We start from the raw sequence: 20,706 nt of genomic DNA on the forward strand, positions 1-20,706 counted from the left end.
GAAGTAGCAGGCCTCTTGTCCTTCCTCTCTCTTCCGTCCAGAGGTCAGAGTGAAAGCAGGAAGTACCACAGTGGTTTCTGTAATCTGGAGGGCTAAAGGCAGGAGCTGAAGAAGAAGAGCAAAGTGATAGAGGCAGAGGCGGCCTGGGGCCCGGATGATTTATTTAAGCAGCCATACTTGTCCTGGGGTTATTCAAATTAATGTTGTCTTTGTTGATTGAGAGAGCTGTGAATTTCTAAAGAACTCCCAGGAAAAGTCCAGCCAAAGAAGCCAATTTCCCAATGCGTTATTTTTGTTTTTGTTTACAGTACTGGGGATTAAATTTTTATTTGTTTGTTTATTTATTTATTTATTTATTTATCTACTTACTTACGTAAAAACTTGAGGCACAGTTTTATGTAGCTTAAACTGGTCTCAAACTTGTTACCTGGCTAAGGATGATCCTGAATTGATTCTGCCCCAACATCTCTACAACTAAGCTACATCCCTATCCTCTTCTAAATAATATTTTAAACCTGTTTTTACTCAATGCTGCACTGAGTTTCAGTCTCTAGTTCCTTTAACAGAGAGTCCCAGGTCAGCGAGGTGTCACGGGGAGGGATCTGCAGGGTTAGTTATCCACAGTGGGTCAGACACAGGCAAGCCCTTCCCATCCTGGGCCGGTCTTGCTTGTAAATTGTCCCATGAAGAGATGACTGTTTATTCTAAGCCGAGGCCAGGACCTGTGGGTCAAGTTCCAGAAGGCAGTGAGCTGGCCACTGGAATGTGAGTGTGGGTGGGGGTGGGGTGGGGAGTAAGGAAGTGGCCACCGGCTTCCACTGAGTCACAGAAACTCAAGTGAGGAAGGTTCCCAAGGTCCACCCAGGTGTAGCAGGGAGAGCAAGGGCTGGAAGGAGGCAGGCATTTACCCAGCAGATCCTGGGAGGCCAAGCAGGCAGTCGCTACAAATACTGCCCTGTGAAAGCCCCCAGGAGATGGGAGATGCAGGAGGCCCTGTGTGTGTGTGTGTGTGTGTGTGTGGTAGGAGGTGTGGGGGTCTTTGTGTGTGAGTGTGTGGTAGGTCTGTGTGGTGTGGGTGTGTATGTATGTGGTATGTGTGAATGTATGGTGAGTGTGGTGGGAGTGTGTGTGATATGGGTGTATTATGTGTATGTTTGTAGTGTGTGTGTGTGTGTGTGTGTGTGTGTGTGTGTGTGTGTGTAATTCAGAAAGATCCAGAGCCCTTGCCGTTGTCTAGTTTGAACTTCAGCAGTTGTTGGGTGTCATGTATCTGTATTGATCTTGAGAAGTTAAAGTTGAGGTCTGTCCTATGTAGCTTTAGCTGTCAGTCTGACACAGCTTAGTCATCGGAGAAGGGAGTACCAAGGCAGGGATTGCCCAGACCTAGATCAGATTAACCTGTGGACATGTATGTGGGGGATTGTCTTGGTTGTTAGCTGATGTAGAGAGCCCAGTTCATTGTGGGTGATACCATTCCCGGAGCAGTGGTCCTTGGGCTGTATAAGAAAGCAGCCAGGCACAGATAGGACCTATAAGCCAGCTAGCAAGTTTGGTTCCTGGTTTCAAATTCCTTCTATGATTTCCCTAAGTGGCGGACTGTTGTCCGTGTTCAGTTGTGTTTGTAAAAGAAATACAGAATGTCTTTCCCAGAGCAAAGGTCTGAAACTGAGCAAATGTGCAAATGTAATAAAGATAGACAATAAGACACTCTGGGGGTTAGGAGAAGGAGGACCACAGCAGAGTGGAGGGATGTGTGTTGTGGATGGCCTGGTGCTGTTGTGAGCCAATCACCTAATGAATAAAGGAGTCAGCCACTGGGTGAGTAGGCGGGACTTCCGGGTTAGAGGAAGAGAGGAAGCAGGAGAGAGTTAGGACCTTTTGGATGGGGATAGTGTGAGGACAAGATGTAGCTACGAGTGTCTCCCAGTTTCAATGGCGGATCCATTAGGATTTCCCCCCAAGGATTTAGATTTAATAAGCTTACAAGATTAGGTTTTAGTTGTTGTGCCCAGTGATTGAGTTACCATTGTTTCTGAACTAAGTTTGTGTTGCATTTTCCTTCACACAATGGCTTGTCTGGGTTCAAGAGAGAAAGGTACGGTGGCAAAGAATGGGTTTGCAAGATGTGTACCATAAAGGAAGTGGGGGTTTTGAAGCAAGGGGCTGGTGTGGTAGCACCAGTGGTCCCAGTGGGAACCCAGTGAGCTGGGTGGAGAGATTTTGGAGCACTGAGTCAAAGTCTCCACGAGATAAAAACAGGCCATTGCCTGCCAATGCATGGCCGGCACAAGCACTGGAATGAACCGGTTCTATTTATTATTTCCTGCAACAGATGTGGACGAAACAAACATCACAGGAAGCCAGCAGGACAACATGCCCATTATCTGCCTGTCATCTGCATGTGAGGTGCCCATACCATTGCAGAAAGGAGCAGAGTGTGGTGAGGATAATGGCCTGGTGCAGAGGTACATCCCTAAGGCAGGCTGACCCAACATCCAAGAACCTTTGTCTGCTTTTCACTGTTACAGTAGCTATTTTAACTGCTGTACAGTAGGTGGGTAGCTAAACCTGGCTAGTTGGTGCATAGACTGTGACCCTAAATCTGGTAACAGCTATACAGGGTACAAAGAGACCTGTCCCCGCTGAAGGAAAATGGAGGGTATGTACCATCTGTGGAAAATTCCAAGTGACAAGTGGCCTTGGGGAGTCAGAACGGACTTTAAACCCACCAGTCTTAGCCTGCATCTTTTCAGAGTGTTACTCCCTGTGATTGATTTGTTTCTTTCAAGCTAGCTGCTCTGCTACAGGGTGACGTTGGATCACTCTTAGATTCCCCTTACAGTCTGATAATCAGAGGCACCTATGTATAGCTAAGCTAGTGGTGTCCCAAAGGAAATATCAGGGAGTCATGAGTCCAGCCACCCAGTTGCCCTGGTGCTGAAATCTCTGAGTGGAACTTGAGGCGAGAGGAAAGGCAGTCTGAGCCATCCAAATAATTTCCACAAGTTCCTTTGCTAGCGGCAGCAGGTGCCAGTCCACCTGAGGAGGCCGTGTGCCATGAAAGCCTGAAGCTATGTCTGCTTCTTCTAGTGTCTCCCAAAAGGCAGGGTTAATAAATGTTTGCTGACCGTTTTATAAATGTTATAAAACATTTTATAAATTGTTATATATGTTATAAAACAGACAAGTGGAGCCAGCACTGTCTCCACTCCAAGGAAATCTCGGAAACTAAGAATGGATATGGAAGCTGCTGGATCCTCAAGCTCTTTGGAATCAAAAATAACAGGAGAAATCCAGACCCCTTGTAATGAGCTATCATTGAGAATAGATAGAGTAAGGTTGGTGACAGAGCTCTGTAATGCAGCACTACCATGCCTGAGGCCCTGGGTCCTATTTCCAGCAGCAGCAGCAGGAGAGCAGAAACAGTGGTCCTAGCACTCAGGAGGCTGAGGCAAGAGGATGGTGAGTTCGAGGCCAACCTGGGCTACAGCATGAAACTCTGCCTCAAGTCACATGCACACCCCATAGACACTTGATATGGCAAAAGCAGCACTCAGGAGAGGTGACACTAAAAATCTATTTTAGAACAGTTAGTGGGTGATAATCTGTCACCTAGCCTGTCCATTGAGGGGTGACAGTCGGCATGCTCTTCACTTACATCATCTCATTGCTGCTCTCCCAGGCTGCCCAGCAGTGTCCCCTGGGCTCAGAGCCAGCCTCTCCTCTTGACCTTTCTCTGGCTTCTCTCCTGAGAGAATGTAGATTTAAAAGCCTGCTGATAATACTCCCTCCTCAGACTGTAGACACCTAGTAATCAATAGCATCAGCCATTGGGTGAGTCCCTTGGAGTGGAAAGATGGACTCTTTCTCAAGGAAATGCTAGTAGGCTGGAGCTGAGCAAGGAGAGGTGACCTGGATGACGAGGGTCTCTTTACATACTTTTTTTTTTTTGTACAATGTAAACTAATGTAGACAAAGCAACTGGTTTTGTGCCTGGCCTGGATGATTGTATAAGGTCTGGCTATCCACTAGGTGGCATGGGGAAAAACATTCCAAGGACAGGGTAAGTCAAAAACGTAGGCTTGTCTTTTGTTTTTTGTTTTTCTTAGAATGGACATCTTAGACCAGAGTAGAGTTGATATGAAGAAATAGCAGGAAGTTAAGAATTGACAAATTGATTTTTTTTTAAATTTACTTCCTGGCTTGTTTTAATTTGATTTAATTTTATGTGTATGAGTGCTTTGCCTGCCTCTATGTCTGTGTGCAGCATGCATGCCTAGTATCCACAGAGGTCAGAAAAGGGCATCGGATCTCTGGGACTGGAGTTATAGACATTTGTGAGTACCATGTGGGTGCTGGAAACCAAACCTCAGTCCTCTACAGGAGCAAGAAGTGCTCTTAACTGCTGAGTCAACTCTCTAGCCACTACAGATCAATTAGAGTTAGCTGAGAATGTATGTTCCTACAGGCAGAAGAGAGCCAGTGAACAACTAACAGATGGAAAACTAAAACTGGATAATTTCATAGTTATGTCCATATCCCTCTTGCCCTCTGCTTCAAAGGATAGCCTTGGCTTTACATTCTAATCTATTCCCACTTCTTTTTCTCCAACAGACATTTACACCTTCTCTGCATAAACCATGCAGGCGTCAGGGAGACTCCAGAGTGGGTCTGGCTGGTCTGCCCCACCGAGGATTGCTCCTGGTTGAGCATGTGACTCAGGCCTGGTCTACTTCTGAGAAAAACGACCTAGTTTCTCAGAGAAGCACCTAAGAATAGAGGGTCTTTCTTCTTGCGCAGGACACCTTCATATCTAGAGGTGACCTGCTTGCCATGAGTCTGAGAATGTAGACAATAACAAAGGCAGCATGGCAGAGAGGAAAGGGCTGTTTCTTTGAGTTACTCTGAGCCATGGCATGGCATCTGTCTTTTTCCATAGCAGAACCCACTGTTGTGATTTTAAGCCAGGGTGAGTCAGGGTTCTCCTTACTTTTGTTCCAAAATATCCCCTTGCTTTCTCAACAGCTCCTGAAATCCCTTTCCCCCAGTAAGCCTGCTCTCTAGAGGACTCACAGAAAACCAGTTCTATAACCTAATGATGCAGAGGAAACCAGGGCCCCATCTCAGGGTTCTGGAAAGATGGGCCAGAAGTTAAGAACACTTGCTGCTGCTTCTGCTTCTTCTTCTTCTTCTTCTTCTTCTTCTTCTTCTTCTTCTTCTTCTTCTTCTTCTTCTTCTTCTTCTTCTCCTTCTCCTTCTCCTTCTCCTTCTCCTTCTCCTTCTCCTTCTCCTTCTCCTTCTCCTTCTCCTTCTCCTTCTCCTTCTTCTTCTTCTCTCCTCCTCCTCCTCCTCCTCCTCCTCCTCCTCCTCCTTCTCCTTCTCCTTCTTCTTCTTCTTCTCTCCTCCTCCTCCTCCTCCTCCTCCTAAGAATTTGCTTTATATGTATGAGTGTTTTGCCTGAATGTGTGTATGTGTAGTATGTATACACCTGGTGCCTGTGGGGTTCAGCAGAAGGCATCAGATCTTCTGAACCGGAGTTACAGGTGTTTGTAAGCCACCATGTAGGTGCTGGAATCTACAAAAGCAATAAGTACTCTTAACCAAAGAGTCATCTCTCCAGCCTCTATATTGCTGCTTTTGCAGAGGACTTAGGTTCTATTCCCAGTACATACGTGATAACTCACAACTCTAGCCCAGGGAATCTGACATTTTCCTTGGGTCTCCAGGGGCACCAGGCACACTGGCAGTCTACATACACACATACTCACATATAGGCATAAAAGAAACTTTTGTTTTGAAGGGCTTTTCTATTCTTATTTTATGTCTGTGACTCTTTGTGTGATGTATGTCTCTGCACTACATGGATGCAGTATCAACAGAGGCCAGAGGAGGGTTTTGGACCCCTTGAGATAGGATTTACAGACAGTTATGGGTTGCCTTGTGGATGCTGGGAATTGAATAGGGATCCTATGACCAAGCAGCCAGTGTTCTTAAGTGCTGAGCCATCCCTCTTGCCCCAAAATAAAGTAATTTTTTTTTTAAATTAAGAATGGACTCTGGGAGGCCGGGCAGTGGTAGCGCATGCCTTTAATCCCAGCACCTAGGAGGCAGAGGCAGGCGGATTTCTGAGTTCAAGGACTGGTCTACAAAGTGAGTTCCAGGACAGCCAGAGCTATACAGAGAAACCCTGTCTTAGAAAACCAAAAAAAAAAAAAAAAAAAAAAAAAAAAAAAAGATGGACTCTGACACTGACTGCTCTTCCAGAAGTCCTGAGTTCAAATCCCAGCAACTACATGGTGGTGGTTCACAACCATCTGTAATGAGAGCAGATGCCCTCTCCTGGTGTGTCTGAAGTCAGCTACAGTGTACTCATATACCTAAATTAAATAAATAATTAAAAAAAAAAAAAGAGGACTCAAATGGCAGCTCAAAGACAATTTTATTAGAATTTAACAGAAAAACTTCAGGGCAGGCCAACTATAAACTTCACTGGCTGCCCAGAGGCCAGGAGTAGAGGCAAGAAGGAGAGAGCCAAGCTTGGAAGCTGGCATAGAAGTCAAGCACTTGATAGTCAAGCAACCACATGGTGGAGGAAATGTTTTAGAGAAAGAATAAGGAAGCTAAACTTGTTAGGGAAAGCATGTTAGGAGAAAAAAAAAATACCCCAGAGAAGGGGTAGGTTTACAAAGCTACATGACTGAGCTATTGTGAGAGAGACGCGTGTTCTTTACAACAGGATAGAGTGGAAGGCACAGTGTCTTAGTAAGCGACTAATTTTTTATCTATCCTTTAGCAAGATTTAAGTGCTCCTATCTTCCTAGAGGTGGTTCCTCGACAAATGATCAGCCCAGCACGCCTGGAACGCCTGGACATTACTGCCACCTAAGCAGACTCTGCCTGAAGGTTTTCCTTAGTGGCCTTTAGCACCATTCTTTCCAGTCCCTCCCACCCTTGCTGCCTGCCTTACTCCCCACCACCGTCATCCATGAGGCACTAGCACACTCTGAGTCAGCAGGTCTCTACTCTTGCTGTTCCCACCCTTGAGTTAGATAACTGCAGGTTCAGTCTGTCGTAGACCCAGGAACTTCGGAATTACAGACTTTCCCCAGAATTGCCTTAGGAGAGCTAGAGTAATGGCCAACCTCACCGTGAGCCAGTGGGGCTGCTAGGGAAAGACCTAATAAGGGGATCACTGGCCATTAGAGTATTCACTATCCACTGAAAAGGTCAGCTTAGGAACTTTGGGAAGGTCATGAAACACTTGCCCCTTCGGAAGGGAGACGATAATTAACATTTCTCAGACCACGAGGCAGGAACAGACCTGTGGGTGGGGACACATTCCACAGGACTGACCATTGCTCATCTTCAGACAAGGGAAGTCATTGTCACCTCATTCCCTAAAGACCAATCAGTTTTAAGGGTGTACTGTTCCGCCAATCATATTGTGCTTAGTTGCTGATGCTCTATTCTGCCCCTGGAAACCATATAAAATCTCACCGAATGGGTACTGGGGGTCACCGCCTCTCCTTCGGGTCTGGGACGACCCCAGTGCACTGAAACAATAAATTCCTCTTGCTTTTTGCATTGATCCCAGCTCCGTGTGGTTCACTCAGGGGTCCCCTGGTAAGCTAAGGCTCCCCGGAGTGACACCACCATTTTTGACTAGCGCTTTCTAAATACTGTGTAAATCTCCTAAAGACTCGGTAGCATCTCCATTTTCTACAAGACAAAACACAAGGGAGGTTTGAGTGAAATATCAGGTGTGAGGGAAGGGCAAAGTCCTGGGAGGAAAGGGAATGCCATTGTGAGACTCTTACCCTGTGACCTCAAATTTAGGCAGATTTCATCCTCCCCAAAAAGGAGCTGAACTTCAGGACAGGGGCTGGAGAGAGGCTCAGCAGTTAGAAGCACTGGCTGCACTTCTAGAGTTTGTGGGCTCAATTCCCAGCTCCCACATAGTGGCTCACAAAGTCTGTAACTATATTTCCAGGAAATACAACATCCTCTTCTGACCTCTGAAGGCACTAAGCATGCAGGTGGCGCATAGACATACATGCCTGAAAAAAAAAAACACCCATACATATTAAATTAAATTAAATTAAAATTAAAACAAGCCAGAACCATGCACAAGTGTGTTAGCAATACCAGCACTCGGTAGCCTGAGGCAGAAAGATTGCTGAGTTTCAATGCAGCCTGGACCACAGTGAAGCTGTTTAAAAAACAAGATTCTCAGGACTAAAGCCAGGCTTGGTGGTGCACATCTGTAAATCCAGCACTTGGGGACCTGGACTGTTTCCGGTTCCAACGAAACAACATTGTGAACAGCAAACTCAGAACCAGTTGTTTTGTTGTTTTTGTTTTTGTTTTTGTTTTTTCTGGGCTTCTTCAGCTTGCAGTCTTCTTCACTCCAGGAGGGGTCAGTAGCAAGCAAAAGGTGACCTGGCTTCTGGGTTTACCATCCTGTTCTTGGACGGGTGTCAAACGAAAACACTGGGCCTCACAATTGCTCTTTCATGAACGTCTCTGCTGGCAGAGTCTTCGGTGAATTTGGGGCTGGAAGCTGACAGCTCCTAACCTCTCTTCTGGCTCCGCCTTTCTGGCGTCGGGAGACTGGAGGTGGGAGGTATGGGGACAGGATCTAAAGTCTCAGGAAGAGGGGAGGCCGGGAAGGAACTCCCTGCCCTGCACACCCCTTTAGTAGGCTCGTCTGTAAGTCAGTGCCTGTAGGGCGATTGTCATGTTAATTATTGGCCAGCCAGCTTCGGGCCTGGCAAGCCAGCTCAGCAGCCATGACTCATCCCTTTCCTGCTGAGGCTTCCGAGGAGCCCTGGAGGCCCTGTTGGGCACACCCCTTAAATGACACGTGCCCTCATAATTTCTGGGAGTGTTGCAGCCTGTGCGGATGTGTACCTCGAAGTGGACTCACCATCAGCTGAGCCTTGTGTGGGTGTTTCCTAGCCCACATCCTGTGCACTATTACTTTCTACCCATAGTTGGAGGAAAATCCGGACCAGAGAAGATGGGCCTAGGGCTCATCTCTAGCTGCTCACTGTCTAGAGAGAGGGTAGGAGGGAGGGAGGGAGCAGGGACAGGGCCTGAGTCAGTGAGAAGGGCAGGGTGGCACCACGAGTGGGTGGGGAGGGAATGGCTGGAAAGATACCAAACATGGAAAAAGCCTGCAGATGCGGGACCGGTGTCCTTATTCCTCCCATCCCCCAGGTCTGTGGGCTGCCACCCATTTGCCAAAAATTCCAGAGCCATCTTGAGATGAAATAGGATCAACTTTATTTATTCTTTTTCCTTCTCTCTTCCTTTCATTAAGTTGTTTTGTCCTGTATTTAGCTTTGAGGTGTGTGTTTTAAGGAAAATATTTTATTTGTTGTTTTTTTTGTTGTTGTTTTTAAATTACGGGGTCCTGGATTTTCTTGGTTTCTGAGTAATTGCAAGGGTTATTGAGGATTTGTATTGGCAACACTTTCAATTCTTTTCTTTTTATAATTGAAAAACATTTCTGTATTTTGATTGTTTTTTCCTCTCTGGCAATTCCTCCCAAGTCCTCCCAACCTCCCTACCCACCCAACTTTATAGTTTTTTTCTTTCCCTTTCAACAAAGAGGGTCAACCAACCAACCAACCAACCAAACAAGCAAGTAAAACTCCACAAAACCCCACAAAAATCAAAATAAACAAGAAAAGACTGATAAAGCAAAAAATAGCAAAACAAAACAAAATGGGAAAAAATCCACAGAAATACCAGGGAGTTTGTTCTGTGATGGCTAGCTACTTCTGGTGTGGGGCCTGCCCAGAGTCTGGCTGATAGACACAGTGAGATCCATTGGAAAAAACGGATTTTTCTTCTGCCAGGGGATGTCAGTTGCCTGTAGTTTCTTCGTTACAGGTGAGACCCGAAGTCCACTTCCCCATTTGTTCTCAGAGCTGGGATCCTGTCTGGCTTGAACATGTAGGTCTATGTAGGTCTTACGCATACTACCGCAGCCTGTGTGAGCTTCTTTGGTCATCAGTCTTGTTGTGTCTGGAAGACATTGTTTCCTGGTGGCCAACCATCACCTCCAGCTCTTACAATAGCTTCTTGAACTTCAAAGGAAGGAGGGAAATGTTTGCATCAAACATCCTATTTAGGACTGAGTGCTCAAAGTCTCTCACTCTCTGTACATTATCCAATTGTGGGTCTGTGCTAATTCCCATCTACTGCCGGAAGAAGTTTCTCCAATGAGGGTTAAGCAAGACACTGGCCTATGGGATTAGCATTATGTCATCAAAAGTAATTTTATTTAAATGTTTCTTTAGCATAACAATTATAGTAGGGTTCCCCCTAGACTGCGTTTGTCTTTGATGGTAAGGTGTGTTTCTTGGATGTAGCAGAAAGACAAATCTAGTTTTCTAATCCAATCTGTTAGTCTATGTCTTTTTATTGGAGAACTGAGGTCATTAATATTGAGAATTATTAATGAGCAGTGTTTATTGATCCCTGATATTTGTTGTTATGGTGGGGTCTTGGCCACACATACTTTTGATTTACTCTTCTGGGATTATTTATTCCTGTGTCTTTGGGGGTATGGCTTACATCTTTAGACTAATGTGTGCCTTCCAATGACTTCTGTAGGCTAGATGAGGAGAAAGTAATTCTTTATATTTGGTTTTATTATATAATGTTTTCTTTCTTCTTCTATTGTAATTGGTAGTTTTAATGGGTTTGGTCTCTCAGAGTCTGTAGAACAACTGTCCTTTCTAGTGTCTCAATTGAGAACTAAAGTGTTATTCAAACGGGCCTGCTCTTTATACCTTCCTTGGTATTTTCCCTTGCAGCTTTTAATATTCTTTGTTTTGTACAATTCATGTTTTGATATCTTGGTAGGTATCCTTTTTTGGATTAGAGAGATATATTTTTAATATTAATTTTAATTTTAATTGTATGCTTTTGACCTGAGTTTTTTCTTCTTCTCTCCTTATTATATGTAGGTTTAGTCTTTTTCATAGTGTCCCATAATTCCTGGATATTTTATGCCTGGATTTTTTTTTTATTTTAGATTTAACATTTTCTTTGTCTTCAATACCTGAAAATCTCTTCCATGTCTTATAACCTTTTCAAGGTTTACCTCTGAGGTTTTGTTTGCCATTTTAAGCTAGGTTTATTTCTAGGTTTATTTCACTTTTTTCTTTTCTTTTCTTTTTTTTTTTAAAGATTTATTTATTTATTATATGTAAGTACACTGTAGCTGTCTTCAGACACTCCAGAAGAGGGAGTCAGATCTTGTTAAAGATGGTTGTTAGCCACCATGTGGTTGCTGGGATTTGAACTCCGGACCTTCGGAAGAGCAGTCGGGTGCGCTTACCCACTGAGCCATCTCACCAGCCCTTTTATTTTCTTTATTGATTTTTATTTCTATTTTCATGCCTTGGATTGTTTTCCTTACTTCATTCACCTGTTCGTGTCTCCATGGTCTTTACTAGGCATTTGTTTACATCTTCTTTGAGGTCCTTGACCACATGTTCTCACTGAATACTTTACTTAAATTGTTTTTTGTTTTTTTTTCAGGGCCTGTTGTAATAGGGCTACTGGCTTCTAGAGAAAGCATATTGCCTTGGCTATTCATGTTTGCATTGGGATCTAGGCATCTGGGGTTTTGATATTTGAGGTGTCTTTTGGTATAGACAGATTTGGCATTGACTTTTCTGGGAGGATGTTCCCTCTTTTGGTTGTTTTTGGTCAGTCTGGGTTCTAGGTGGCTGAAAGGTTGCTAATAGAAAGAGTGTTTGTGGGTTGGCATGTGACACAAAGGAATGGAGATGAGCTAGAGGAAATACTGAGAGGTCATTAGAAAAGAGCTAGGAAGACCAGGTCCACACCAAGAGATGGGTTACCCAGGAGGTGGGGGTAGGGTGGGAGGAGGATCATGAAGAAGAGTTGCTGCTATGGTTTGAATATGCTCGGTTGCCATAGGAAGATATTAGAATGGAGAACAGGAAAGATAGTGAGAATCACCCACTTGAATCCCAGCCCAGTGTGGCCACCAGGAGTTCTTGGTAGCTAGTGTTTCTGCTGCTCAGCTGCAGACACAAAGAATGGAGATGTGGGGACTGGAGAGATGGCTCAGCTGTTAACAGCACCGACTGCTCTTCCAGAGGTCCTGAGTTCAATTCCCAGCAACCACATGGTGGCGCACAACCATCTTTAATGATATCTGATGCCCTCTTCTGGTGTGTCTGAAGACAGCTACAGTGTACTCATATACATAAAATAAATAAATCTTTGAAAGGAAGGGAGAGAGAGAGAGAGAGAGAGAGAGAGAGAGAGAGAGAAGAAAGAATGGAGATGTGCTAGTAGGGAAGACTGAGAGGGTCCACAGAAAAAAGATAAGCTGGGCCCACGCCAAGAGGAGGAATCCCCAAGGAACGGAGCTGGTGTTTGTTTTTTTGAGACTGGGTCTCACTATTGTAGTCTAGGCTGGCTTTGAGTTCATGGCAATCCTCATGCCTCAGTCTCCCAAATTAGCCTCCCAAATGTTAGGATTATAGATAGGTATGGACCATGGCCATAGTTGTGTTGTCATAGTTTGGGCTCTGTGATAAAACCCTGTCCAAAATCAACTTAAGAAGAATGGGTTTATTTCAGCTTATAATTCCCAGGTTACAGTCCATCTCTGGGAAAGGGAAGAGATGAAGCAGGGACCATAGAGGAATGCTACTTACTGACTCACTCTCTATGGTTTGCTCAGCCTGCTTTCTTATAGAGCCCAGGCCCATCTACCCAGAGATGGGACCCTGAACAAAGGGACTGGGCCTTCTCACATCAACCAACAATCAGGAATATGTCCCACAGACATGCCTACAGCCCAATATGATGGAGGCCGTTCTTTGTAGAGATTCACTCTACTAAGAGTTCCCAGGTATTGGCCAGGTTTGTGTCAAGTTGACAAAAACTAACCATGACAGCCACTATGACTATGAGTACTAACTTCTTATTTCTCTAAATTCTAGAGAGTTTTAAAACAAACATCAGAGCAAATCCTGGGGTCTGGAGCCTTAGAGCACTGATTCTCAACTTGTGGATTGAGACCCTTTGGAGGTGGAACAACCTTTTTATAGGGGTTGCCTAAAACTATCTGAAAACACATTATGACTCTAACAGCAGCAAAATTACAGCTATGAAGTAGCAACAAAAATAATCTTATGGTTGGGGGTCACCAGAATATGAGGAACTGTATTAAAGGGTCACAGCTATAGGAGGATTGAGAACTCCCTTGCTAGAGGCTGCCTATTCCTGCCTTTTCTCTTTATTTTAATGATGAATGGCACTGGAGCCCACATCCCCAGTGCTCCTGGGCCATGGTACGCCCTCTCCTTATACCTGACTATGGTTTGATGGAGAGGCAGTGTGGTGAAGGATTAAAACCACTGTGGTTAGGGAAGCACCAATCAGCCCAACAGGGCTAGTTCAAGAACTGTAGGTAGAAAAAAAAGCATGTTTCTGTTCTTTGGTCTGGAGTTTCCCGATTTTCTAGGATGGCTAGTCACTCAGTGACAGAAACCTACCTGCTTTTGTCCCTACGGTGCTGGAGTGACAGACTTTACTGTCATATCCTGCTGAACTTGTGGTGGGGGCCAGGAATCTTCACAGTCCTTTTGCTTATACAGCTCTACCTACTAAGTCATCTCCTCTGCTCAGGTTTTGTTCCTCTGTTTTGAGAAAGAGCCTCCATGTAGCCCAGAATGTCCTCTACCTCAGATCTTTGAGGGACTACAGGTGCACACACTATCATGCCTGCCTCTGGCAAGGTCTCGCTGTGCTATTCAGGTTAGTCTCCAACTTTTAGGTTTAAATTTTGTCCATGTGTCTACCCAATAACTGCCACCCAAATTGTCATGCCTAGTAACCCCAGGCCCTCCAAAGGCTCTCACCTGCCTTTTCATGGAGGGAAGAAAACATTTTTCCTTTAGGCATCTATAACTCTCTGGCTGGCTCTGTAATTTAACCTGACAACAAACACAATGCCTTGCTCTGTGGAAGCAACCCAAGCCAGCAACGTAAGGTACATTTGAGGTGCTAGCACTCATCCAACCCTAAGAAGGTATCCAGCTCAGATAGATGTGAAATTAAACTCGAGGGCAAGAAAGCTTTTGGATGGTTTTATGTGTAAAGAATTTCCATGCAAGTGTGAAGAACTGAGTTTGAAATCCTAGAACCTGTCTGAAAAGCCAGTCACAGTATCCCACATCTGTAAGCTGGCAAGGCTATGGCAAGATAGATGTATAAGATAGAAAAATTCTCCAGGGTACATGAGTTAGCTGGCATGGCATACCAACAAGGAGTCCCTGCCTCACAAGGACTGACACCCAAGGGTGTCCTCTGACCCTGATGCAAGTACCCCCCCCCCACACACACATACACACACTCATACACATCTATGCACACCACACACAAGAGTTAGAAGACTGTTGAGGCACCCATGAACAAAAACCATATTGAGGAAGAAAAAGCATTCCCTTTTAGCATCTTATGTTCAACAACAAGGATGCTACAAGATAAAGAAAGGGCAGATTAGTTGGATAAACATTAGAAACCTCACAGAGGTGACACAGTGAAACCTCCAAGAAGACAGATAGTTGTATGTGATGGTTTCAGCATTTACTTACTTATTACTTATTACTTTTAAAAACAATGTTGTGCCCTGTGGCCCGGACTGGCCTTGAACTCATATTGTAGTCCAAGCTAGCTTTCAACTCACACAATCCTCCAAGTGCTGGCTTACAGGCATGGATCTGCCTCACACACAGCCGCCTATACCATTTAACAAAGGACAATCTATGTGTGGGGACAGTCATAGGACAAAAGAAGAGGGGTATGAGACTTTAAATGGGGTTCACTGTGGTATGGTGGGGAGACCAATAGGTGAGTTGTTTATTTTATGTTCTGAGTTAAGCCAGAACTCTGCCACTGAGCCTTGCCACCCCAGCCTGAAAGGAGCAGAGAGAGGGGTGGGAGGAGGAAGAGGAAGATGAGAGGGAGGAAAAGGTTGAGGACTTAGGCAGTTCTGATTTCTTGGGGTCTTCTGCCCTTTGTCAGAGAAGAAGCCGCATCTGTCTGATTCTCAGGGGCTTTCTGCTAAGAGGCGATTTGGGGCCAGCAGATTCTACCCTCAGCTGCAGTGGGTGCTAACAGAAGGAAATACCTTCTCCGGTCCTTAGGATTCTGTCAGAATAACCTGGCCCAGCACTCCCTTCCCCCAGCTGCCTTAACCCAGCCTCAGTGCTTCAGAGTGTGTGGACTAGTCTCTATCCAGTACAGCTCATTTGTTACAGGTGTGTGTGTGTGTGTGTATGTGTGTTCTCCCTGTGCAATTTAGACTAGCCTTAAACTTCAGTAATTTTCTTGCCCTTAGTCCCCTGCACTGCTGGGAAGACATGTGTGCCATCACACTCAGCTCCTCAGTGTGCAGCAGAAAGCTTTGCAGTGAGGTAAGACACAGCTGCAGAGATGAACCTAAAATGTGATTGGGCATGGAGATGAGCCTCCCACCCCCTATCCCAGGCCCAGGCTAGAGCCCAAATCCAGGGCCTTGCAAATGCTAGGCAAGTGCTTTATCACTGAGCTAGACCCCAGTCCTACAAAGAAGTCTGGAGAAAAGGGAGTTACTGTAGGGGAGAGAAGTCAAGGATTGCCAGGCTCCCATTGCTAAAAAGAATTGTGGTGAAAATTACTTTTCAAGACCACATTTTTGTCCATGTGGCAGGTTAGTGGCACTTGCTGCCAAGCTCACTGATCTGAGGTCAGTCTCTGGAACTGGCATGGTAGAAGGAAAGAAGTGACTTCCTACAAGTGACTATTCACTCACTGGAAGTGACCATTATTGAATCTGGTATTTGAAAAGGAAGCTAAGTGGCCATATCAACGCCACTTAGATAGCCTGATACTAAAGCCAGTAAAAACAGGCCAAATTGTGCTCCACCAAGACCAAGTCCTTCCATAGGGAGGCATGTACCATGTCAAGCATGGGCTCACACACACACACACACACACACACACACACACACCTTTTTTTCCCAAAAGAGATGGTTCAGTGGGTAAACATCTTTGCCACCTATCTTAACAAACTGAAGACTTTGAGTTTAATTCCCAAGACCCACATGATGTAATGAGAAAAATGATTCTCATAACTTGTCCTCTGACCTACACACATACACACACACACAAAACACACACATATAATACACATGTGCACACATAGAGGCATAGATACACACATAGACATACACACACACATATAATACACATGTGCACACATAGAGGCATAGATACACACATAGACATACACACACACATACACATGTACACACTCATAGATGCACACACAGAGATATATAGACATGCACACATACACATGTAAACACTCATTCACATATACACACGGGCATATATACACACACACAATAAATAAACAAATGTGATATAAATTTTTTAAAAATCATGGACTTTTGCTTATGATCACAAATAGCACTTGTCAGAAAGCCTTCATATTAGAAGTTCTAGTGGAGGTACCTGGGCCCTTGTCTTATAGTGGAAGAATCAGCGAGTTAAGAACGCTGCCAGAGTCTTACAGGCATCTAGCTCAGTAGCTCCAAAGTCTGGAAAGGATAGCAGCTCCCAGTGGGAGGACCAGGCCTTGTTGGTGGAGCACTTTTCAGCCTGTACTTGCTGGCCTTTTGATCAGGCTAAGTGGTGTTGATATGGCCACTTAACTTCCTTTTCAAACACCAGAATCAATAATGGCCACTTTCCAGTGGTTGAACAGGCTCATAATTAGGCCTCAAAGTGACTGTGAAGGAGGTGTCCAGCCAGCCTGGATTCTAACCCTAGTCTCATCTATTTCTAGATGGTATAGATTGAAGGCAGTTGCAAACTCATTTCTATACCTCCAATTGCAAAAACTGGGTTAAAGAAATGGCTTAGTGGGTAAAAGTGCTTTCCATACAGCCTGTAGACATGAGTTCGATTCCCAGAGCTGATGTAAAGGTAGAAAGAGAGAATTAACATCATCAAGTTGTCTTCTGACTCTGCAGTCTCACAGTGGTATGCATCTCCCCTCTTCCCACATCATGCCTCCACGCACAACATCATGCCACCCCCATGCCATGAACACTCACACACACACACACACACACACACACACACACACACACACACACAAACACACACACACACACCCACACACCATGAACACACACAGATAATGAGTATATCATTTTTTCTAAGAGAAAGGAAGATGGAGATAATTGTCCTCCATTGTATCTGGCCTGAGACTCGCCTGGCTACGTAGGACACTAAATAGCTATAAATTGCATAGGATCTGATAATGATTCATCTTGGCATTAGAATGCTTGCTCCTGGAACACTCCCTCTCAGAATATGACTGTCACCTAAAAGGGATGCATATGGATTCTCTTGGGGGCAGCTCTAGTCAGCACTGGGTCCACAAAGATGTACTTGAAAATCCAGCTCAATGGGAGTGATACTCAGCACAGCATGAGAGGCCAGGAGAGGCCCAGAGAGTCCTGGACAGTCACAACAAAGCATCATGCCAAGGGTCGGTTGTACACATCTGTCATCTCAGTGCTCCTGAGGTGCAGGCAGGAGGATTGTTGTATGTTCTATATACTGCATACCAGACAAGCCTGAGCTACATGGCAAGACCCTGCCCCAAACAACAAAAAGTCCTGAAAGAATTGATAAGCAAGAGAATAAGTTCAATGTGAAGGAAAAGTAGACAAAGCAGACTGAGGAACATCGAAGGGGCAGCCTGTTCTTTAACCTGCCCTGAATCGGCCATCTGAGAAAGTGGTCAGGATTAAACTCAGACTGCCTAATAGTGGAGTCACCACAGGGTCTTGTTGTCAAAGCTTGGTTTTGTGGGACAAGATTCCACTCTGCAGCCCAAGCTGACTTTGAACTTACAATGGCCACAGGCACCTGCCTCAGCCTCCTGAGTGCTGGAATTACACGCATGGGCACCTAAGGCTTTAGCTGCCTATTCTTGAGTTATCTTTATTGTCCTCATTTAAGGCAGCAACTGTGCACTGCTATCTGAAGACTCATTCATTCACACTTGTTATGGTGCCACCAGGGATGGTCACCTACTTTATTCTCTGTCATGTTAGGGCTCTGTTAGTTGTTATATATAGTTGTTATATATTTTTCCATAACCAGGAAGTAGAAAGAATATCCCTGACAACACCAATATTATTTTCATTAATTAATTAATTAATTAATTATAGTAAATTGGTGCCCAGAAAGTGACTTCAATTATTTTCCCCCTCTCTTCCTTCAGCCAGCTATGTTCATAGCATTGTCCTGGCTAAAAGCTGGGGTTTTCTGCAGACAGATCTCCCAAAAGCTCTTTCAGTTGGAAGAACTGCAACTAGCAAATTCCCACCTGCCTCTTCCCTCCCTGTGAGCCCTCCCCTGGCCTCCCCTAGCTCTGGCCTCTCATCTCTTCCTGTTCTGAACATGGCTCTCAGAAGCCTTGAGACTTGGCTTGAGTTCAAGTCATTGCTTTGCCTTTCTCCTGGTGATGTTTGCCACTTAAATTTTCTATCTGTCATAGTCACAGAGCAAAGGGCTTCGTGATGGCCTGACACAAGCAGTCGCTCACTTCAGTTTTTCAGAGCAGCATTATACCCATCCTTCCCCAGTTCTCAAAGGCCAGGCAGGAGAGACAGGTGCTAAGACAGTGAGGCTGTGTCAATATGCTGTCCAGAGCAAGGGTGTAGCTCCCACCCTGTTGCGTGTAATTTTAAAAGACACATGACTGCCTTTCTAGGAGATCAGCCAGTGCTCTGTCCTCTCCTGGTTCCCTTTGCTCTATCCAGCTTAGCCCAGGATGGGTTGCAACCATTCCCACTCCACCAGCTCCCTCTGGGCTTCTCTTTTGTTCCTCTGGCTAACTTTGCCAAGCACTGCCTTGACTTCTTTCCTTCTCTGCCCACCTTTGCTCCATGGATGAAAAATAACTCAGAGAATATTATTATTTTAGAACTTGCCAGATAACACAATTGTTGGGCACAGAATCTCCTGCCCTAACCTTATCAGCCTAGCCTATAGCAACCATCTGCTGGTTCTAGCTACCCCAAGATCTTACATGGTTGTTACATGCTTCTCTTTCCAAAGCTTGGCCCAAAGGGCTCTTCTCTTCCCTCACATCTGTTTTTCCCCTGGGACCTGAAAGTCCCACCTGGACCCTTCCCCCAGTAATTGGCTCCCACCTTCTTTATTGACCAAATCAAGAGCCAATTAGGGAACCAGACCTTACTATCAGCACCTCTGCTTACACCACCCCTGTGAGGGGGTGCCAAGGATAGGCTGAGTTAGGAAGAACCATGTTATTTTGAAAGACCTCCTCCATGTGGGACTGAAAGGTGACAATTCCTTGAACTACAGTCACTTGGTCTCCAGACCTAGCATAAGTTATTTCTCTAGATGCTTGCCTTCTCTGAACCATAGACCCCAAGTAATGTCCAGCAAGGAAAAACAATTTTGGCTTACCTAACATACTTTAACTGGTTGGCCCCTAGCAATGGCCAACTTTGGGCAAAAAGGGGAAACTTTATAACACCCCCTCCCTTCCATCCCAGATTATAAGTGAAGGCTCTGATTTTTAAAAAGGAATTTGTTTTTTGCTTATGAGTGTATTGCCTGCATGTATGCCTGCACCATGTATGTGCCTCATGCCCTGAGAGCTCAGAAGAGGGTGTCAGATCTCCTGGCAGTTACATGTGGTTATGAGCCACCGTGTGGGTGCTGGGAATTGAACCTGGGTCTTCTGGAAGAGTAGACCTGTGCTCTTAACTGCTAAGCTATCTCTAAGGCTTCTAAGTGCTAATTCCTACTGAGCTTCTCTCTGCAAGTTTTCCTCCAAATAAGTCACGTGTTCCATTCATCGTCTATCTTATCTCCTCATTTTTCTTTTGTGGATCTCTCTTCTTTCTGGAGTCACTGGCCACCAGCCCATGAGGACAAAGGGAGCAGAGTTGATAAAGGCCTGTGAGTGGTAATAATGACATCTGGGGACCAGTTTCAAGGAGACAGATCAACTTTACTGACAGTGAATCAAAGGTTATATAGTTTGAGAGAAGCACGTAGGAATCTCCAGGATGGGCAAAGGTCATTGGCTGGAGGCTAAGGTACTTGGATGCCTCATTAGCATGGGGAGGCATCCGGGAAGCCTCAGGTGCTACCTGAATGGTTCTTATTGGGAGAAGGGAAGCTGAACCTTTAATCTAACCAAGGCTACATGACATTCTGCAGGTAGAGGGTGGAGGTTTCAGGCTCCCCAGACAAGGTCAGAGATGGAGAATCCTTGCTGACAAAGCAAGTCACCATTTTGTGCCAAGCTCAGAAGGCTATCTGGACAATGGTAGACTCTGACCTTAATTAGCAGAGCAACAAACACTCTTTTGAGCTGCAGATGCAGTCTTTCCTATGCAGGCCCAGGATCTGAAAGGTCTGGAAGGGGAAGACCCAGGTCCGAGAAGACCAAATAAACACCCCTAACTCACCTCTTGGAACTGGAGAGAAGGTAACTGTAAAGCTGAAAGAATGTGTGTAGAACATTGATGACTACTCAGGCCAGCCCTGGTTTCTGTGTCAGCTGGTCTGGACACAAGGCTTCAGAGGCACCCTGTCTCTGCTTCC

The 20,706-nt window shown here is 45.1% G+C and overlaps 2 long non-coding RNA genes across 4 annotated transcripts in view; one reads left to right on the plus strand and one right to left on the minus strand.

The window, feature by feature from the left end:
• Nucleotides 1–649: 649 nt before the first annotated feature.
• Nucleotides 650–20,706, plus strand: part of Gm39607 — a 37,896-nt gene continuing 17,839 nt past the window's right edge. The window contains exons 1-2 of one of the 2 annotated variants that reach the window (XR_872286.2): nucleotides 650–765; nucleotides 2,333–2,465. This is a non-coding gene — a long non-coding RNA (predicted gene, 39607). The remainder of the gene's footprint in view (nucleotides 766–2,332; nucleotides 2,466–20,706) is intronic. The other variant, XR_872287.2, reaches the window with a different exon arrangement.
• Nucleotides 7,577–9,550, minus strand: Gm32142. 2 transcript variants are annotated; one of them, XR_381075.3, is made up of 3 exons: nucleotides 8,146–9,550; nucleotides 7,818–8,057; nucleotides 7,577–7,719 (listed from the first exon to the last, which is right to left on the minus strand). It is a non-coding gene; the product is annotated as a predicted gene, 32142 (long non-coding RNA). The 2 variants fall into 2 exon arrangements; XR_872285.2 differs by having other exon boundaries at nucleotides 7,577–8,057.

This window comes from Mus musculus, chromosome 11 (genome assembly GCF_000001635.26).
Source record: "Mus musculus strain C57BL/6J chromosome 11, GRCm38.p6 C57BL/6J".
NCBI classification, from domain to species: domain Eukaryota; kingdom Metazoa; phylum Chordata; class Mammalia; order Rodentia; family Muridae; genus Mus; species Mus musculus.